Below are 21366 nucleotides of genomic sequence, written 5' to 3'. Positions count from 1 at the left end.
AACATCCAGTGATGAATGTCTCACTATAAAGCAGATTGCGTAGCAAGGGACACCTCGGATCACAAGATTACACAGCACCTATTGACTGGTGAGGCCGGCTCTGTGTTTATAAGTCAGTGTTCCGTAGGGAGGACCCTAAGTTGGTAGCTGATGGACTAGCCAGCAGCTCTGATAGGGGAGGGTTCAGCAAGAAAACATACCCTCTTTGACCTTGATGTAAATCGAATCTGTCATGGAACACACAGTTGAGCTCTCATCTTGTCTGTTGGCAGCCTTGTTCTGTGAACAGCCCAACAGATATCTTTCCATTCTTTCCCTGAATATTGAGTGACCTTGGAAATAGCCTAATCTGTCTTGGCAGATTGAAGATAGAGAAAACAAGCAGGAGAGACAGACCTGCTGGTTCCTGCTATTGATCAGTGACTTGAATGAAAGCTCATTATGAACTGGAGAGATGTGTCAGACACGGGTGTCAGGGGTGGAAAAACTCAAAACAGACCCTGGCAGCAGGGAGAAGTGATAAAAACAAAACACACACACACACACACACACACACACACACCAGAAACCTTTGTTCCTTCCTTGGGTTAGTTTATTCCTGGTGCTCAGCCATTTCTCTTCAATCATGACACTTTGGAAGCTGCACAAAGAGAGATACCTTTCCTAGAAATTAATCACTTGGTTAGTCTAGTCTTCTCATTTTATACTTGGGTAAACCAAGGCCAAGAGGGATGAAATGATTGTGCAAGATTCCACAGAGAGTTAGCAGCACAGTTGGGACACAGGTCTGACTTAATCCAAATTCAATTTCTTTTGCCACATTTTTCAGCTTCTCTCTGTGCCCAGCACTGTGTCTCAGGGTCCCACCTTTAGACTGTGAAACAGCAAGAGCTTGGCCTTGGGCAGACCAATACAGTTCCAGAAAGAGGGCAGAACTGAGGACAAACAAACATGGGTTTGAGTTCTGACTGACAGTAGACATGTCAATTTGGGCATCCCATTTGACCTCCCCAGGCCTTACTTTCCTCATTTTTAAAAAGGGATATATGAATGCTTGCTCTCCTTGCTCATCTGGGAGGATGTGAGATGAAAATCAGTACGTGGACACAGTTGTGGGCCCTAGCTACAATGAGTGTTCTCCCGGAGGGGTAATCTCTTACTCTGTTCATATCTAATAATGCTGCAGCCAGAAATAGTTAATCAGATTGTCCCAGCAAGCCTGGGGGGCCAGAACCAGAGCTGTGCATTGTGATTAGAAGGAGGAGTGGTGTATTAGTCAGGGTTCTCCAGAGAAACAGATCCAATAGGGTGTGTGTGTGTGTGTGTGTGTGTGTGTGTGTGTGTGTACGGAGAGATAGAAAGAGAGGGAGGGAGGGAAGGAGGGAGATACTGAGATTGGGAGATAGAGCTTTAATTTGAGGAATTGGCTCACATGATTTTGGGGGCACAGTCCCAAATTGGCAGGCCAGACCAGGCCAGCAGGCAGCCCAGGAAAGAGTTGATATTAAAGCTTGGGTCCAAAGGCAGTCTAAAAAACAGAAACCCTTTGTCCTTGTGGAATCTGTCTTTTCTCTTCAGGTTTTTGATTGGATGAGACCCACTTAAATTATGGAGGGTAACTGCTTTACTTAGAGTCTACTGATTTCAATGTTATTGCACTAAAAAAAATTCTTCACAGTAACATCTAGACTGGTGTTTGACCTAAAACTGAGCACCAAAGGACCAGCCAAGTTGACGCATGAAATCAACCATCACAAGTGGTAGGGATTTATAAAATCTGGAACATTTGGGGGATGGAGGTTGGGCCTCCCTGAATGGAAGGTAGTGTAGAAGTTCAGAGGGACTCAGGTGCAAAATATCAGACCTGCCCTAAAGCACCCGTTTTCTGAGAACCAGACTTGTCTTACAGTGTTGCGAGAAGCCAGAGTTCTCGCTTCTTCCCACCTTTGATCAGAGAAAACATAAAGGAGAGAGAGAGAGGGAGATGGCGCCCCCTTGCTGTCTCTGTTCGTCTCCATTAGCTTCCATCCTTAACCAGTTCAGGTTCCCTTTTCCCACTGCCCCCACCCTCTACCCCACCAAAACCAACTTGCCAAAGGACTGTACCATTGTCGAAAACTCTCTCTGTCTGCAGGAAGAAGGCAGGCTGATGACCTGAATGTTCCCATGTGGAGGAAATCCAACCACAGCTTAGGTAATGGCAAGTATACAGAGAGAAAATCTGAAATATATATCTAGAGGTGCAAGACCCTGCCTAAAGAGTGTCATGTACTCCATGTGCCATCAGTGTATCCTGCAAAATGTCACTTCCTTTAAAGGTCACAAGCTCTATCGATTCCTGATTCTCTTTCTGTGTAGCAGATTCCAAACAATTGCTTACATGATAGATTAGATGAGTGGATGGTTTAAGACGGTCTGGCATTCTTATCAAAATGGAGAGGAAAGGGAATTTTCTTTAAGAATGCCACACTGCATAAGCTATCAGTGGTAATTCTGTGTATTATGTATTGCCTACTAATTATAGTTTTGCATGCTCCTGTCCGCCTCCTTCCCTCCCTCTGAACAGCCTCCTTTCCCCTTTCTTCCTTTCCCTTTTGCTACCTTCTTTCTCCTCTTTCTTTCTTTCTTTCTTTCTTTCTTTCTTTCTTTCTTTCTTTCTTTCTTTCTCCTTCCTTTCTCCTCCCTTTCTTCCTCTGTAAATGCACATTGAGTGCCTACTGTGTGCCAGGCTGCTGTGCAATGTAATGGTATAATAACAGTAAACAATAAACATAGACTCATTATCATAGAGCTTATATTTTAGGGGAGGGGTGGCAGAGACAGACGTTCAGCACAAATACCATAAATAATAAGTGCTATGAAAGAAAGGTATTGGGGGCATGAGAGCCTGTATCAGCAGGACTTGATCTAGTTCATGCTGTAGAGTGCTAAAGACGGAAAATTCTTAGAACTGAGAGAATCAGGAGTAGAAAAGTTTATTGGGTGAAAAGAAGGGATAGAACATTCCAGAAAAGGGAAAAGTATTTGCCAGGGTCCTGCTGTGGGAGGGAGTTATCTCATATTTGGAACAGGGGGAAAACCAAAGAGGGGGTGGACGTGGTAGGGGGCGCTGGAGATGGGTGCAGAGGTGGGCAGGGGCTTCCCTAACAGGTTTGAGCTCTGACCTGGGAGGTTAGCATCGGCAAGGCCACCAGCCTGGCATGTGAAGAACAGATGGTAGGTGTTGGGGAGGACATCACCAGAGCTTTAAGAAGCCCAGGTGAGACATGATGGCTTTGACTCAGGTGATTTCCATGAGGAAGGAGGCAAATATTTGGAATGCAGAGAGATTCAGGAAATAAAAGAAGCTGAACTATTTGACAAGCTTTATGACCTTGCATAAAGAAGTCAGTTAACTACCTTGACCTCAGACTCCTTATGAGCAAAGTGGGCTATTATTACCTGCCCTGCTTTCTTTGTTCCCAATGATTGGATATCTACCAGATATAATTCACCCTGCCATGAACCATGGATATGAACCACAAGTGACCCCTGTTCCCAAGGGACTCACAATCTATGGGGGAGCAGACAGTATCATACTTTATGACAGTTGCATAATCCAGGTGAGTGGGGGGATTGAAGAGAGCCAGAGAAGGGCCCCTAATTGTCTCTGGGAGGCCAGAGAGGACTTTCAGGAGGAGGCAATGTATCAGCCAACCATGAAAGGATGAGTAGGAGTTTGCCGGTGAGGCAGCTATGGAGGATTGAGTAAGGGGCATCAAGAAGAAATGATGTAATACTTCATAGCAGCAGTTCTTACCAGGGGTAATTTGCCCCTCAAAATGTCTGGAGACACATGATTAGCACAACCAGGCTGGGGGTTACTGGTAGATAGTGGTTAGAGGCCAGGGATGCCGTTAAACATCCTACAATTCACAGGCCAGTCTTCTACCACAAAGAAGTATCTAAACCCAAATGTCAGCTGTGCTGAGGTTCAGAAATGCTGCCTTTTAGGATAATTGATGGAATAATACATGTGAAAAGTGTTCGCAAATTATGAAGTTCTGTACGTGGGTAAAGTCTTCAGGTTTTCTAATCCTTGATGACGTTGTTATGAGATACGGCTAAGGAGTCAAAATGACTGTTCCTAACGCACACGAACATATACTCGTACTCTGTCGTAGTACCCCGTATGTCTGCTGAGAAGCAGGGAGAACAAAAATGGGAGGACAAAGTAATAAGAGTGTAGGCAAATGCAGTCCCTGTAGGGGGGGATGTGGAGCTGGATGCTGGAATGGCCGGCCTTCTAAACTGTGTGAGTTGACAGGCTCGTTTTGACAGATAATCCCATGTGTTTGCATGTGGAGGCAGATCAGTGGTACCCATGACTCTGCTCTCATTTCTGAGCATCAAATCCTGAAGCAAAATGAAGCCCAGAATGACCTAAAATGGGGCATAATCATTGGATGCTTTTGTTTCTTCTTCCCTCTTCTGAGGAAGATCTGAGACCACTGGCCTTAGGCAGAGCTCACTTCATCCAAACGCAGCTTCTTGAAAGGTGGGGAGTGACGAGAGGTTAAGAGCATGCTGTCTCATCAGGAATACTATTGAGTTGCAGGACTCTTTAGATTTTGGACAGGGCTAGATTTTTTTTTTGTGGGGGAGGGGTAGAATGCAATAATAATATCAACACACTTAAAAAAACCAACACAAACCAATTTTGTGAGACCAAGTAATGGAATGTCACATGTAACCCGAATATTCTCTGGTACTGTGAAATCATAGTTCTCAAATCTGGAACTCTCAAGATTAAGGAAGAATGTGCTTCTGACGGTCCGAAATGAAATTTACCTTGCTTTATGGGACTCCTTGCTTTGCTCTCTGTGATTTCTTTGTTGATATTTCAAACCCATCATCAGTCACTTGTTTCATCACCCACCATTGTTTCTGGTGCAACGAAGGTGACAATGGCTCTGAATAATCGTTGATAGGCATATCAGTAGATGGCATTCTTGTGCTGTTTTATATCTATTCCTGTGGATTATTTCTGCATGCCTTATAGTAATCCCCCTATTCTTAAAATCCGTTAATGACCCTGCATTTCCTACTTAATGAAGTACAAACTCCTTAGCTTGTGTTAAAGCAACAGAATCTGCCTGCCTCAAGCAAATGGGGTAGCTCAGTAAATCAAAGGAAGAGACCTGGGGAATGAGACCATCCTGGGAATGATAGGACACAGGGATGCCCCCAGAGGTCTCAGAGGCTAGAGTGCATGACCTGCTTTCTAGAAAACTGCCAGAGAATGACTCAGGTTCAACCACTCTTGGTGACTGGTGTTTGAAGAATACTCATATTCCCAAAAGAGAGAATATGATCAGTCCAGCTTGAGTCAAGTGGTCTGCTTTCCATCTTGGACCAATCACTGTGGCCTGGGGGAGGTACTAGACTTGGCCTAATTTGGGTCGTATGGATGTGCTGGCATCTGTTACCAGCTCCAGAGAGAGATGCTGGGGAGACACAAGCAAGCCTCTACAAACCCATGCCTAGTGTTCTCCACAGCTTACGCAGACAACCTATTTGAGTGATAGATATACACCCAGTACATGCACTCTGTTCTTTATCAAAACTGAACTCTGATTTGGGATATATTTCACGTATTTTATAATTTCCCTACTCCACACCTTTGTTTATAATGTTTACATTTCTCCACAACTTGGTTCCTCCCCAAAGCCTCAAGGTCAAGTGCTGCCTTTCTCTAACATTTTACAGATTCTAGTTGCAGGGCGTTGGTTTCTCCACATTTTGGATTCTAGTAGCACTTTGTTTCTTGACACTCTGGGTGTGGGTGTGAGACATGAGGTGGGGACAGGGAGCCAGAGTGTGGTAGAAAAGGCAGGATGGGGGAGGATGGATGGTGAAGGGTCCTTTGGACAGTGTAGCCGCTGAGGGGCTTGGGTCAGGATGGCAGTGGAGAGGAGAGGTCTAAGTGGAAGAGAAGGCAGTGTAGATGAGGAATCAAGTGGTGAAGTGTAGAAGGCAGTGTAGATGAGAGTCAAACAGGCCTGGATTTGGAAGCTGATTTCCACTTTCTGACTATGTGACAATGGCTTTATCTTCATGTCTCCTCCCTGTGTCTCATTTCCTTATCTATTAAGTAGGAATCATGATGTTTACCTCATCATTTATATATTTGTAAGGATGGAGCACAGTAATTAAGGTATAGCATGGAAATCAGAAATTAAAGGCTTTGATTTCTTACACCATAGTTGTTAAAATGTAAATTATAAAAAATAATTCAAAACTTTCATAAAATCTAAAAGATGCCAGGCTAACTTTTGTCTTTCTCACTAAAAATAAAGAGGAAAATGTTGGGAAATATTCATCCTTAAGTATTGGAAAAAAAAAAAAAAAAAAGACCAGGTGGGGCAAAACCTTTGAAGAATACTCATTTTCTTATGTTAAACACAATATTTTCTCCGTAATTTCAATGAGTTCATGAGATAAAGCAAACCCTAAAGTATCAGTTTCACCACTTAAATGTGTAAATTGCTTGAAACTTTGCTTACTTAAAATTATAAAATGTATTTATGATAGGAACCTGATTTGTTCACCTAAGCTATAAAATGAACTTACTGGTCTTATTTTAATTTAGCTCACTGTTACAGATATCACATGGATATTGTCGATCAGAAAAAAGGCAAAGAAAATAAATCCTCAAGCCACTAGGTCCAGTTTTTCTTTTGTAATGATAAGTAATGATAAATGAATAAAGAAGTGCCTTTAGCAAATTCATATCAAAATACGACATGTATTAGTCTGCCGAGGCTGCCATAACAAACATCATGGACTGGGTGGCTTGAATAGCAGACGTTTATTTTCTCATAGTTCTGGAGGCTTTATGAGATCAGGTTTTCTTTTCTTTCCTTTCATTTTTTTTAAAAGTATTTATTTATTTGTCAGAGAGAGAACAAGAGAGAGAAAGAACAAGAGAGAGAGAGAACAAGCAGGGGGAGTGGCAGGCAGAGGGAGAAGCGGGCTTCCCGCTGAGCCGGAGCCCAGTGCAGGGCTCCATCCCAGGACCCTGGGATCATGACCTGAGCCAAAGGCAGACACTTAACCGACTGAGCTACCCACGTGCCCCTAAGATCAGGTTTGCAACGGGGTTTGGATTCTGGGGAGAACCTTCTTCCTGGCTTGCAGATAGCACCCTTCGTGCTGTGTGCTTACATGGCAGAGAGTGAGAAGGAGTACTCAGGTGTTTTTTAAAAGGATACCAATCCTATGGGATCAGGGCCCCACTTGGGTGACCTGATTTACCCTTACTTACTTCTTCAGGGGCCCCATCTCCAAATATAACTACATGGGAGATGAGGGCTTCAATATATGAATTTTGTGGGGGACACAGGTTCTATCCATGAAAAAGGACAAAACCTCATTTGTTCACAGTACTAAATGTTAAATGCAGATTGGCCATGAGCATTGCAGAGCAGTGGATGTTCAGGCGCAAGTATTCCTGATCTGTACAGGGGTGGTGAGGGTCCAGGTAATTAGTCCCATCTCTGGATTTTCAGGTTTCCACTGAATGTTACTTCCTTGATTGAATCTGGCTCCTCTGTACACTTTCACAGGACTCTGAACCTCACCTCCATTGCATTGATCTCTGTAATTACTTAATGGTTAATGTCCTTCACTGTTAGACTCCAAGTCTGATTTCCAGGTGTGGAATACAGAATCAGTCCGGTATCTCAATGATATTTCAGTCCTGGGCACCTGTTTGTGAAATGAATAATGCTCAAAATCCAGATGCTAGCCCATTTTAGGGAGCTAACAGGGAACTTGCTGAACATTAGCATGGGGGATGTGCCCTGACAGAGCAGAGGCTCTAATCTTAGTAGATTATTTGAGAGCTAAACAGGAAAAGCAAAGCCAAAACCCAAGTGAACACATTAGGGCAACATGATTGGTGTGCAAATGCATGCTGAGGCCTGAGGGAAGCTTAAAGGCTTTTGTCCACCAGACTAACTTCAGGTAGCACCTAGAAGAGTGGCTGAGGTCATGGACAATCTATTTCCCTGGTGAGGATGGTGGCTTCAGTGCCAGATGGGGCCAACTGGCTGAGGGGAGGGCGTTTGGGTTTCCAGCTGGGGAGAGCTGATTTGGATGGTATGCACCTCTTATGTCACAAAACTCCTGTACTTTGGGTTATGTTTGCTTGTGTCTTTGCTTATCACCCTTGTAGTTGAAAACTCACCCTTTTGATCCCTGCTGCAAATGCTGAGCGCATGGACTCAGCAAATGTTTGCTGAATCAGATGGACTTGATGAGCTGGCTTTGATAAGACAGTTAAAGCTTCCCCAGGATTACAAATCAGCAAGAGGTGAATGTCTTCCTAAAATCTCTCAATTGGATCCATTTCCTCTTTTATAGTCCTCCCATCTTGGGATACATCTTCTGCCAGAAAGAAGCATAGAACCCCACATCTAGACCTTGAGAAGAAGGAATATAACACAACATTGGTGATCGGATGTCATTGTGCCATCAGGACAATCTGAAGAACTGGTAAACATACAGATTCCGGGGTCCCACCCTCAGGGAATCTTATTCCGTTAACTTGGAGTGGAGCCCGGGTGAGTGCCTTGTTTTCCATAAGCTCTCAGGTGATATGAGCCAAGTGGTCCATGACCTATACCTAGAAGAGTTAGTACACGTCTCCTGAGGATCCTGGTGAAGTGTAGGCTTGCTTTCATTAGATCTTGGGGAGGGAGGCTGACATCCTGGGTTTCTAACAAGCTTCCTGAAGTCAATTTCTGCTGGTCTATGAACCACACTCTGAGTGTCAAGGGCAGAAAAGTCACGAATGTGACAGTTGAGTTTGGGCTCCGGAGTCCGTCACAGTTTGAGTCTAACTTGACCACTTTCATTTGACAGCCTCTCCCAGTCTCCAGATCCTCGTGTCTCAAAGGAGAATAGGTACAGGGATTAAATGTGACAATAATATACATAAAACATTCGTTATATTGCTTGACATGCCATTAGTTCTCCATGAATGTATGCTAGCCCATTATGTTGTTATTAATAATAAATCCTGCTAATTCAGTGCAAATTAGTCAGAGACGTTTGTTTTATAATCTGTCATTTTTTTCCGCTCATTTCATTTCTATGAGAATCGAGACCATGTTTCCATTCCTACTGTACACCACATCTGGAAAATAGCAAACATGGGCCAGTCCCCTACCAGATACCCAGTACATAACACATTCTTAATAAGATGTCACATTGATGAACATCCAAACATCTGGATGAGGAGCTAACTTATCTTGCTCCAGATATTGGCTATTACGTTTGCAGAGCAGGTGCACCTAGCACTGGGTCGATGTGATTCAAAACTGAGAGGCTCCCCAGTGAAAATTTCAGCCCAGATAGGCTGTTTGACATCTTGGGAAACAGCAGCCCACAGATTGGCTCAATTGCTGGTCTTCAGCTTCTCACTATGTGCATTCTTAGTGATGTAGTAGCCTGTTGTTCTGTCCTGAGTTTGTTTAGAGCGTGTTTAAAGGTTTTTCTTGGAAAAAGCAAAGGTCCTGAGGGCAGGGTAATGTTTACTCCATAGGCAAATGTTATAGCATAACAGGTAAGCTCTCAGGCTTTGCCTTCACACCGATCTAGGTTCAAACCTTGGCTCTGCCACTTTATGCCTGTCTGGCTCGGGTTCACGTGCCTAATCTCTCTGAGTCCCATTTCCCTCAGAGCAGCACTGCTGGGATTTTACTTACCAACTGTCAGTGACCTTAATGTCATGTGCCTTGTTCTTCTAGGTGAAGCCAGAGTCAGGTACTGGTCACTGCAAGTGAACTGTGATAGTTTGAGCCATAATCCCATGTTTGGGGACACGTCTGGTTCACAATATAAATACACATTTAAATTTAATTTTCACTATAGATGGCCAATGTCAGAGTGAAAAGAATTTCTGATGATTTTTATTTTCTTTTAAGACTATGGGGTATTGTGAGTGCTCTTTGGGAAGAAAGGGTGAAGGTTTTGTACATGATGGAGCATAATACAGCTCTCAAATGCAAGAAAAACTAAGGTCCCTTTCACATATGCTGTTATTATTTAACCACTGGTGTTGTTCTCCCTCTGGTTTTCAGATGAGAAGCTGAAGGACAGCAAAGATGTTCTCCAAGGTAATGGGTGGCACTGTGGGAATTCAAATCCATTTAATCTGATCCCAAAAAACATGCCTTGAAATAGCCCATTTCCAGACCACACAGTTCTTTCTCACAAGATGGTAATTTTTTAAACTAATAAAAGAGTCAATGACTCCAGTTAATTCCAGAAGGAGGAATTTATCTTTCTGCCTTCAGTAACTGGATGAATTAGAAGTTTCATGTGAAAAATGATATTTGTGTTATAATGTATGTACGTAACATTGGCATTACAATCAATGTTTAATTACAATTAATGTCTATTGTCCCGATTATTTTGCAAACACCCTCATCTACATGAAAAGCCTTTGTGATTCTAACAGTAAGAGCCAGTTTTCATGATTTACAATCCCCAAATGGTGTATCTGATGAACCAATCAAAAAGCACAACTAGAAACTAAGTGTTTAGCTTGTAAGGTATAGGGCCAGCAGAAATCCCAGCAGAAGCTGCCTCTGAATCCCATACAAAGCACACCTTGATTGATTAATTGATTGATTCATTCATACACATTCATTTTTTCTCTCTTTTGACAGATCTCATTTTCATTTTTTGCATCTTCCATAAATATCTTCAGCTTGAATGAATGGATGATTAATTACCTCATTCCAGACTTAGGAAACTTACATTTTTACAGCTCTGTGGCTGTTTTTTGCTCCTGTATAGCACATAGCTGGTCACACTGACTGCAAGCTTGTGGGTGCCATGGAATGGGATTCAATTTAGTGAATACTCATTGGAGCTTCTACTTTGTGTTGGGGCCATACTGATACTGGAAATATAAGGATGAGTAAGATGATGGTGAAAATCATGATACGTCTGTTATGGACTGAACTGTGTTCCCCCTGAATTCATATGTTGAAGCCCTAACCCCCGCTGTGACTGTATTTGGAGATGGGCCTTTAAGGAGGCAATTAAGATTAAGTGAAGTCATATGGGTGGGCCCTAATCCAATAGGACTGGTGTCCTTATAACAAGAGGAAGAGCTAGCTACCAGAGAGTTCTCTTCCCCTACACACACAGAAGAAAGGCCATATGAAGACATGGCAAAAGGTGCTGTCTGCAAGCCAGGAAGATCATTTTCACCAGAAACCAACTGCTGGCACCTTGATCTTGGACTTCCAGTCTCTAGAACTGTGAAAAAAAAAAATCTGTTGTTTAAGCCACCCACTCTGTGTCATTCTGTCGTGGCATTCCAAGCTGACCAGAAGAGAAGTGAAACAGCTAACTTATTTTGAGAGAGCACTCTTGGTGAGCCATGGAGCTGGACACTGGGCATCATAGAGACAAATAAGCCATGGTCCTTGCCCCTGGTGAACACACCAGACACCCAAGTTGGTGAGTACATGTATATGTTCACATCTCAGAGTGCAGAGCAAGGGCAGCTAGCTACAGAGAAGAGTTGGGTGAAATTCACACAGGTGAATCTGGTGCGGGGGGTGGGGGGTATGGTCAGAGGGGAAGAGGATAAAGACCTCTCCCCCGTCCATTGTTCAAAGTTCACTCATGATCTTGTCTGCCTGATCTTGTGTGTTTAACCTCTTTCCTGGTTGTGTTCTTCCTAGTCAAGTTCTGCTTTAATAGAATCCCTTTAAGGGGCTTCATGATGGCAAGGAGTCTGAAAGTTAAATTGCAGCTATCTAGAGCATCTTCTTTGCATAGACTTTTTCTAAAAAGTTTGAGTCTCCTATTAGAGTTTTTCTGAGGTGTATGCTAGGAGAATAAGATTCACTCCTTTCCTCCTTGCCTGAGCAGAAAGGTGACTCGTCTGTTCTTGGTGTTTGGCATGGACTATAGGATGGAGCTATGGTAGGCTGAAAACAAGGTTTCCCTGTGGATGACTTCCTTTGTGATCCAAGCCCCCCGAGTCCTCTAGATCTGTGTGTCTGGGTACACAGGGACACTGTGTAACATATGTCCAGGAAGTGGGCCTTTAGAATCAGGCTCTGATGAAGAGTCTTGCCTCCTCCACTCAGCAGCTGTGTGGCTCCAGGCAAATTGTTGCATCTCTTAGAGACCCAGTGCACTCATTCAGAAGGGAGAACAGTGGTACCCAGGATGAAGTCAGTGCTGCACTTCTGTAAAACACTGGGCATAAAACCTGGCACATGGTAGAGGCTCAATATATATTTTTATTGTTTTGCAATTTGGAGAAGACTGGCAGAAATGTAGTTGTGGGGCACCTGGGTGGCTCAGTCGTTAAGCGTCTGCCTTTGGCTCAGGGCATGATCCTGGAGCTCTGGGATCGAGCCCCACGTCAGGCTCTTCTGCTGGGAGCCTGCTTCTTTCTCTCCCACTCCTCCTGCTTGTGTTCCCTCTCTCCCTGGCTGTCTCTCTCTCTGTCGAATGAATAAATAAAATCTTAAAAAAAAAAAAAAAAAAGAAATGTAGTTGTTACTATTATGCAACCATTGTGACCCAGGGTCTACATTATGTCAGTTTACCAATCAATTGAAGTTAACGTGTCCATTTCACGTGGTTTTTACAAAGACAACATGCAGTAACACAGACCTATATCTGAATTATAGTAGGTACTCAGTAAATGTCAGTTTTCAATTCCTTCTCAGCAAGAGCAGATATTGTTTACACCTTTGCTGCGTGGGTGAACTGTTACTCTTCCTGACTCCTGCTCACACCAATGGTTATTTGTGATTCCATGCATTAACCTCTTAAAATGGGTAGGAGGAGTCTGCATTATCAAAACTTTTAAATGTGAAACCTGTGAGTGGTATTTGGAGATTGAATTTTAAATATTACTAACATTCCAATTACTTCCAAGTCAAAGGTGACACTGCTGAAAATGCAGTCAACCCAGGTTTCTGGTTTAATTCCTTAGTTCAGTGTAGAGACCTGAAATCTCCTGGTATCCTCTATTGAAATAATTGAGGTTAAGGACTAGCAGGTGTACAAGCTAAGGCACCTGCCCTCAAAGCATCCGCAGTCTATTCGCAGTAGGCATGTAAAAAGCCTTAAATAAACTGAAATAGAAAGGTTGGGCTGTGTGGCTTAGTCATTCAGTTTTTGTAAACAGTAACTACTCTGCCTGGTGAATTCCCGTTCATCTTTCAGACATCAGTCCAGAACATCAGTTCTTCCTGGGAGTCTTCATGGGCCAACTTCCCCATGTCCCCTACATACATTCTCTCTCTCTCTCTCTCTCGAAGAATCTTGTAGTTCCTTTTACTGCTGGTCTATGTTTACTGCTCACCATTGCATCCTTAGTGCCAGATAGCTTGGCACATAGCAAGTGTTGAATACAGGCCAGTTAATTTGACTGGCATATAATAGAATGGGGTGTTGCTTTATTTTAGGTGACGAAACTGATTTCTTGAGAGAAGGAAATTTGTAGCAGTAAAGACTAGACTTAGGGATTCCGATCATTAGTGTTGTCACTGCTTTATGACTCCGTCACCTTCTCACAGTTGGTTCTTCAGACCTGAATAGTGACTTCTTCAGGATCTAGAAAGGTTTGGTATGAGAAGGCATGCTCCTACCTCCCAGTTCCAAGAACTGACTAAATGGCAAAGCTCATGAATTCCAGTAGGGGGAGCTCCCTCATTTAGAAGTCCTATTGATCCATGTTAAAAACCTTGGGTGAGTTTTTCAATTTAAGCCACTCTCTCAGTAAGAATTCCCTCAAGACAGGATTGTTAGCTTGATTCTTTATGTCCCCTTTCCTCTCCTCTTTCAGATGTATTTATTGAGCACCTATGTGCCAGGTACTGAGGCTATAGAGCTGAATAAGACAAGCATATGACCTTCCCTTTTTCTACTGCAGCCATGCTTGATTACCTCCCCAAGCCGGGAAGCTCCTTGCTCCTTGAGGAGTCTCCTCTCTCTATGGGCAGCTCTGACTGTTCATATGTTTTTTGCATCGAGTCAGATACTATTCCCTGCTACCTTCTTTCCTTGACTCCCATTTGTGCGTCAGCGTAGTACCTTGCATGTAATAGACATGGAGACATTGGAGCCTTTTGGCCTCTGATGTCCCTCCAGATACTAGAAGTGATTGGGCCCCTTGGACTCATTTCTTTATTTCTCATCATTATTTGGACCTGACTTCAGAATATGAGCATTCCTTTTGGTGAGTGAAGTGAGCAGGGAATGGGCAGGTAATGTGCAGGCAAAATGTAAAAGTAAAAGTCAGCAAAATAAGACATGAGCCCCTCCCAACACTTCAGAGTTGTCTCTCCTCTTATAAAATTTCTACCTTTAGGAGCTCAGAGGTGTTGTATTACCTTGTTGGAGTTGACCACACCTACATGCCATCTAATACAGCTGTTATCCAGGGAGTTTTAGGGACTAACTGGGGGACATTTCCCTGGGAAAGTTGCATTGAAAAAGTAAGCATAGGAAATAACCCACCATACCGAGGCTTTAGTGCGTTCTGTTAGGGAAAATGTCCTTCCCTGGAGAGGACAATCAAATTAAAATAGGGGATCCCCACCCACACAGGTGAGCAGTTGTCAAGAGTGCCTCTGGCTGGGCCTGGATATGGCTGCTTCTCCAAAAAAACAAAACAAACAAACAAACAAAAAAACAAACAAAAAAACCCAAAGAACTTGTTGAGTGACTTTGAATGAATGAGGGAACATAACCCAAATTTCCTGTCCCACAAACAATTTTATAGGTTCTCAGACTGTGTACACAAATATTTGATAGTCTCCAAGGAGGGAGGGAGAAGGAAAAAGGTGCTGGAGAGGAGATGAGCAAATAAGTAGTGATTAAAAATAAACAAAAACAAAAACTATTGACCAGTTGCCTTTGATTTTAACACAGTATGGCACAAATTGATTAATGGAAAAGATACTAAGTATTAACAAATTTGGAGGTGGCAAAGAGGCTTAAGCCAGTGTGCCAGTTCTGGTCTGTCAAGAATGCTTTCTATCGTGAATTTTGACATTTAATTTTGGCTCATCGGAAAATGACTGATGAGTGATGCTTTCCTTGGGACCGGGGATGGGGAATGGTGGCGTGTGTTTGCTCTCCCTGGCTAGTCCAGTGACCTCTGCTTTTCTAGGAGGGAAGAGACTTAAAGTCCAATAGCAGGTTAGCGGCAAAGAGTAGTCTGGTATATTCAAGGGTCTTGACTCAATTCACATGCTTATTATCTATCACATTGCCCACTTTCTGTACTTAACTGCAAGTTAATGATTTCTCTTACTGGGAGAAGCCGAAACAGTGGGAAGAGAATGTCTTTCAAGAGTTGGTGTAGTGATTGTGTGCAGTCAGCTTGTCCCACTTGAATTGTTTGTGTGTCTGCTATCCTGACTGCTTGGACTCTGGGGAAGACAGGGGTACCAGATCGCATAGGGTGGGGATGCAAGGTATGTAAAGGCAAGCAGAAGTAGGTCAATAGACACTGGATGAAACTGCTTACAGATAAGGAATGAATGAGTCAGTCAGGCATTAATTTGGAGGGGATGGGTGCTGGAGTACACAGTAATCTTTAAAGCCTTGAGAAGACACCATTTTTGTTTCTTTGTCATCAGAGGCCATGTCCGTGGTAGGGACTTCGCAGAGACTGTAGTAATTCAGAAAAAACTTCTTCCCTCCATACCTCTTCCCTCCTTCAGGCAGCATTCACTCAGTATCTACTTTGTGTAAGGACACCAGGTTACCGGACACAGCTACGTAGGGTGGGTGGGGGAGGGGTGTCTTCACTGTACTTACATAAGAGCATTAAGAATTTCAGGGATACCGTGTTCAATTGTATTTTGTTTTCTGAGGGAGTGTTTTTTTTTTTTTTTTTTACCCCCCCTCAAAAAAAAAAACCTCTTCAAGTGTTTGGGTTAAAACTAATCAGAAGCCTCCTTTGAAATGCCCCTGCACCCTCTACTTTGGCTAAGTTACTTTATCTGTGCCTCAGTTCCCTCGTCTGTAAAAATGGTGGCTGTGAGGATGAAATGAGTGGACATACATAAAGCATTTGGATTTTAGTAAGCAACCTACAAGGTAGTGGTTATTGTCCTGCAAACTTGGGTTACAGTATTTAATACTGTGATTTTTTTTTTTTTTGCCTTATTTTCTAATTAAAAAAAAAAAAAAGTGCTGCCGTGGTAAGCCTCATTGAAAGCCAGAATAGCTGCAAATAGAAACAGGCCTGTGGGAAAGAAAAAGACATCACCTCTTCCTGAAGCTGAAGATTTAAAGCCCTTGAGGTGATTTTCTAAATCAGGAATCAAAATATTCAATTGTTTGGTAGCAGAGCCATAGATTGAAGTAAGTACTTTGCAGAATAGAATCAATCGAAGAACCTTACAATTCTAAGGGTCTCAAAACTTAGTTTGAATGACTTGGTGTATATTTTGAAGCACCAATTGTGCTGTTAAAGAATTCTCTCTTTGGCAGATAATGAACTGATAAGAGATCTTTCTGGCTGCCAAGCATGGGTTATCAGGAAGGTCCAGATTACCCGAGGGGAACGTGGGGAACGTGGCCATATCTGCTGCAGGCACCGCCTGGGTCAGTAGCTCCCTATTGTATAAGAGGGTGGCACGTTGCCAGTTGATTCTCAAGGTGTTGAGACCGCCTTGGTTGATTGAGTATTGATCTCGGGCCTGTAGGTTTCAATGGAATTCAGGAGTGAGTTGCAATAAAACAAGCTTGTATTTGGTTTTTTAGACAGTTGTCATCCTGTTAATTTCTCTTTGCGTGTAACTTTGCCTTCCATTCTCTGAAAACACGTGTTGCCTTTCTTGCAAAATGGACCTTTATGGAACTACAGGAAAATGTGTTAAGGGAAATACATAATTCCTTCAGTGTTCTATCTGCTGGCACTGCGAGAAATAGAAAGGCTCCAGGCAGTGATGATTTTGCAAGCCACATTGTAACCAAGGCTGTGTGTTCGCGAGATGGGTTCATAAATGCAGTGAGATATTTCAAAGGTTAGGTAATCAAATCTGATGCAGGAAGAAGAGTCTAAACTTCTAAATTAAGCATAATACACGTTCCCTGTATCTTTGAGACTCCTGAGGTGGGACTGAGCTGAGTGAATTAGAAGCTCACTTCACTTTGTTTCCTGGTGTACTATCAATTAAGCAATTTCCAGAAGCAACAGCACAGATGGTGTTTTACTTAGTTTTATAGGGTAGTTTTGTACCCTGTGATATAAGGAGAAATGGGAGCAGGTGGCACTAAGGCTTTCCTTATTACCCTCTTTGTACTTTCTTAATGAGCCTACTTGGCTTCCACTCTGTGTCTTTCTGGGTACGAAGGGCAAAGCATTTTCTCCTGCCAGGTTCCATACTCAACCCTCCATCTATACTCATTTCTGATAAAAGGTTTGGCATAAAAGTACATAGAGTGTTCTTTAAGAGGAGCTCTCTATACTAGACCCATATTTATAAAATAAACGTGCTTGATGGGCTCAAATATTTATCTTAAGATGCATCTTAACACACATATGCATCTGCTAAGTACTGAATTGTGCCTCCCCTAAAATTCATATGTGGAAGCTCTCACCAGAAATGTGATGGTATTTGGAGGTGGGGCCTCAGGTAATTAGGGTTAGTGAAGTCATGAGGTTGGGGCCCCGATCTGATAAGATTAGTGTCCTTTTAAGAAGAGACTCCAGAAAGCTTGCTGTGTCTCTGCTCATCATGGGAGGACACAGTGCGTGGTGTTTGTCAGCAAGCCAGGAAGAGTGCTTTTAACAGGGGCTGACAATGCTGCCTCTTTGATCTTGCACTTCCAGCCTCCAAAACTGTGAGAAAATAAGTTTTCATTGTTAAGTTGCTCAGTCTTTGTTATTTTGTCAGGCAACCCAAGCTGACTAAGATAGCATCTTATGTATAAATGGACTTAAACATGGTGTGATAAAGCCATCTTGCCAGCACTGGGTCAAGCTACTCCTAACAGACAGAAGAACGACGCAACTTCCAAGGGAAGCCTTACAGGTCCTCAAATAACTTTCCCACCCTATGCCTCAATGTTGTCAGTTCACCATTTGTCATTCTTTGCATTGGCATTAGGGCAACTGGCTTGCTTTGGGTTTTCTTTTTCTTTTTCTTTTTCTTTTTCTTTTTTCTTTTCTTTTTTCTTAGTTTAAAATTGAGAAACGGTCATGGACGTGGTCAGCAACAGACAGCAACAGCTACACATTACAAATGGGTAGCCAGTGAAAAGGAAGTCTCCACTTTCACAGTGGATCCTAAGATTTTTCAGTTTCTTCCCCCAGAATCAACCATGGTTGTCAATGTCTTTGTGTATTTTTTCACATATTGCACGCATATATAAACATTTGTATGTATCAACCCTCACTTTTTAAATTTTACACACATGTGTGAATACTACTTACATTCACTTTTTTGTGTCTTGCTGGAAGTGTTAAGAAGTGTAGGAACTCCTGGGCAATGAATACATCAAGTCTCTAACATTTAATGGGACTGTTACTTCCCTGACAAGAGGGACACCTCAATCTAAGGAGATGTATGGGGACAAAGGGAGGCTGAAAGTGAAGGGAAGGGGTGTCCAATACGTACTTAGGAAAGGATATCTTCCTTAAGTAGTTTAGAAATTCTGTGGTAATGTTGTAGTTAAATCTCATCACAATCCCAAAGCTGATCCTTTTTGATCTCTGGCTCACCTTAAATGTCCTGTCCTCCAAGAAGCCTTCTATGACTACTCTCCCTAAAATAGCTTTTCCCATTGCTCCCAGCTGGAGGATTAGCATAACCATCTGTGTACCTTATGTATAATTTCCTTCAGTTCGAGTACTAGAAATGAGTGATTTTAGCAATTTTATAATATGGGAATAGACTCTTTCAAATGATCACCTTTTCTCACCAGGAGAGTTTTTAGCATTTGCTACCTTCTAACTTCAGTCTTACCCTAGCTAGACCCTGATTTCAATGAAGTCTGTGACTAGATCTTTTTTTTTTTTTTTTTTTTTTTTTAGTATCTCCAGGGTCTAGCCAAGGTCTCAGTAAATAACTGTTGAATAAAGAATAATGTGGAGAAGTTTCCCCCTGCATTTTTTTCTAGTAGTTTTATGGTTTCAGATCTCCTGTTTAAGTCATCAGTCCATTTGAACTGATTTTTTGTATATGTGTGAGATAAAGGTCCAGTCTCATTCTGCATGTGAATATCTAGTTTCTCCAACACCACTTATTTAAGAGACTATCTTTTTTCCATTGTGTATTCTTGATATCTTGTTGAAAATTGTTTGGCTGTAGATGCATGAATTTATTTCTGGGCTTTCTAGTCTGTTCATTGGCCTGCGTGTCAGCTTTTTTGCCATTTCCATACTGTTTTGATTACTGTAGCACATATATGTGTACATTGAAGTATAATTGACCAGCAATGTTGTATTAGTTTCCGGTGTACAACATTGTGATGCAACATTTACATGGATTATGAAGTGATGATCACAATAAATCTAGTTACCTCCTGTCAATATACAAAGTTGTTAAAATATTAACTATATTCCCTATGCTGTGCATTGCATCCCTCTGTCTTACTTATTTTATAATTAAAGTTTCTGCCTTGTAATCCCCTTCCCCTATTTAGCTCATCTCCCCAATCCCCTCTCCTCTGGAAACCACCAGATTGTTCTCTGTGTCTATGAATCTATTATGTTTTGTTTGTTTTGCTTTTTAGGTTCCACGCATAAATGAAATTATAGGGTGTTTATCTTTTTCTTTCTGACATCTTACTTAGCATAATGCCCTTTAGGTCCATCCATGTTGTTGTGAATGGCAAGATATTTCATTTTTCTTTATGTCTGGGTAGTACTGCATTGTATGTATATACCATGTCTTCTTTATTTACTCACCTGTTGATAGATGCTTAGATTGCTTCCGTATCTTAGCTATTTTAAATAATACTGCAGTGAACATAGGCATGCATAAATCTTTTCAAATTAGTGTTTTCTGTTTCTTCAGCTAAATACCCACAAGTAGAATTGCTGGAGTGTATGGTAGTTCTATTTTTAATTTTTTGAGGAACCTTCATACTACTGACTAGTGAATATACCATTTTGCATTCACAGCAACAGTGAACAGGGGTTCCTTTTTTCCCCCATATGCTTACCAACACTTATTTCTTGTCTTTTTTTGAAAAAGATTTTATTTGACAGATTGCATGAGTAAGGGGAGGAGCAGAGAGAGAGTGACAAGCAGACTCCATGCTGAGTGTGGAGCTGGTGGGGAGCTCAATCCCATGTCTTTTTGGTAATAGCCATATCTTACAGGTGTAAGGTGATAGCTCATTGTGATTTTGATTTGCATTTCCCTGATAGTGATGTTGAGTGTCTTTTCATGTGTCTGTTGGCCATCTGTCTTCAGAGATATGTCTCTTCTGGTCCCATGCCCAATTTTTTATTTGGATTTTTTTTGACACTGAGTTGTGGGAATTCTTTATAAATTTTAGATGTTAATTGCTTATCAGTTATATGTATATATTTTGCAAATATCTTCTCATATTCGGTAAGCTACCTTTTGGCTTTGTCAGTGGTTTCCTTCATTATGCAACAGCTTTTCAGTTTGATGAAGTTGCATATGTTTGTTTTTGCTTTTGTTGCCCTTGCCTGAGGAGACAGATCTAAAAAATTATTGTTTAGATCAATGTCCAAGAGCTTACTGCCTGTGTTTTCTTCAAGGAGTTTAATGGTTTCAAGTCTTAGATTTGACTCTTCCATGTATTTCGAGTTTATTTTTGTATATGGTTTAAGAAAGTGATCCTAGAGGAGAACATAGGCTTCAACCTCTTTGACATCGGCCACAGCAACTTTTTTCATGACACATCTCCAAAGGCAAGAGAAACAAAAGAAAAAATGAACTTGTGGGACTTCATCAAGATAAAAAGCTTCTGCACAGCCAAGGAAACAGTCAAAAAAACTAAGAGGCAGCGCACGGAATGGGAGAAGATATTGCAAATGACACTACAGATAAAAGATTAGTGTCCAAGATCTACAAAGAACTTCTCAAACTCAATACATGGGAAACAAATAATCAAATCAAAAAATGGGCAGAAGATATGAACAAACACTTTTCCAATGAAGACGTACAAATGTCTAACAGACACATGAAAAAATGTTCAAAATCATTAGCCATCAGGGAAATTCAAATCAAAACCACATTGAGATACCACCTTACGCCAGTTAGAATGGCAAAAATTGACAAGGCAGGAAACAACAAATGTTGGAGAGAATGTGGAGAAAGGGGATCCCTCTTACACTGTTGG

At 41.9% G+C, this 21366-nt stretch overlaps 1 long non-coding RNA gene across 1 annotated transcript in view; it reads left to right on the top strand.

The window, feature by feature from the left end:
• LOC123001180 (uncharacterized) overlaps positions 1–12568 on the top strand; it is a 192410-nt gene extending 179842 nt beyond the window's left edge. The window contains exons 3-5 of the long non-coding RNA XR_006409820.3: positions 8407–8606; positions 10128–10163; positions 10719–12568. This is a non-coding gene — a long non-coding RNA (uncharacterized LOC123001180). The remainder of the gene's footprint in view (positions 1–8406; positions 8607–10127; positions 10164–10718) is intronic.
• The last annotated feature ends 8798 nt before the right edge of the window (positions 12569–21366 follow it).

The sequence above is a fragment of the Ursus arctos genome, unplaced genomic scaffold (genome assembly GCF_023065955.2).
Source record: "Ursus arctos isolate Adak ecotype North America unplaced genomic scaffold, UrsArc2.0 scaffold_14, whole genome shotgun sequence".
Taxonomy (NCBI): Eukaryota; Metazoa; Chordata; class Mammalia; order Carnivora; family Ursidae; genus Ursus; species Ursus arctos.
Note: the sequence above shows the minus strand (reverse complement) of the source record. Positions and strands in the feature narration are given on the sequence as shown.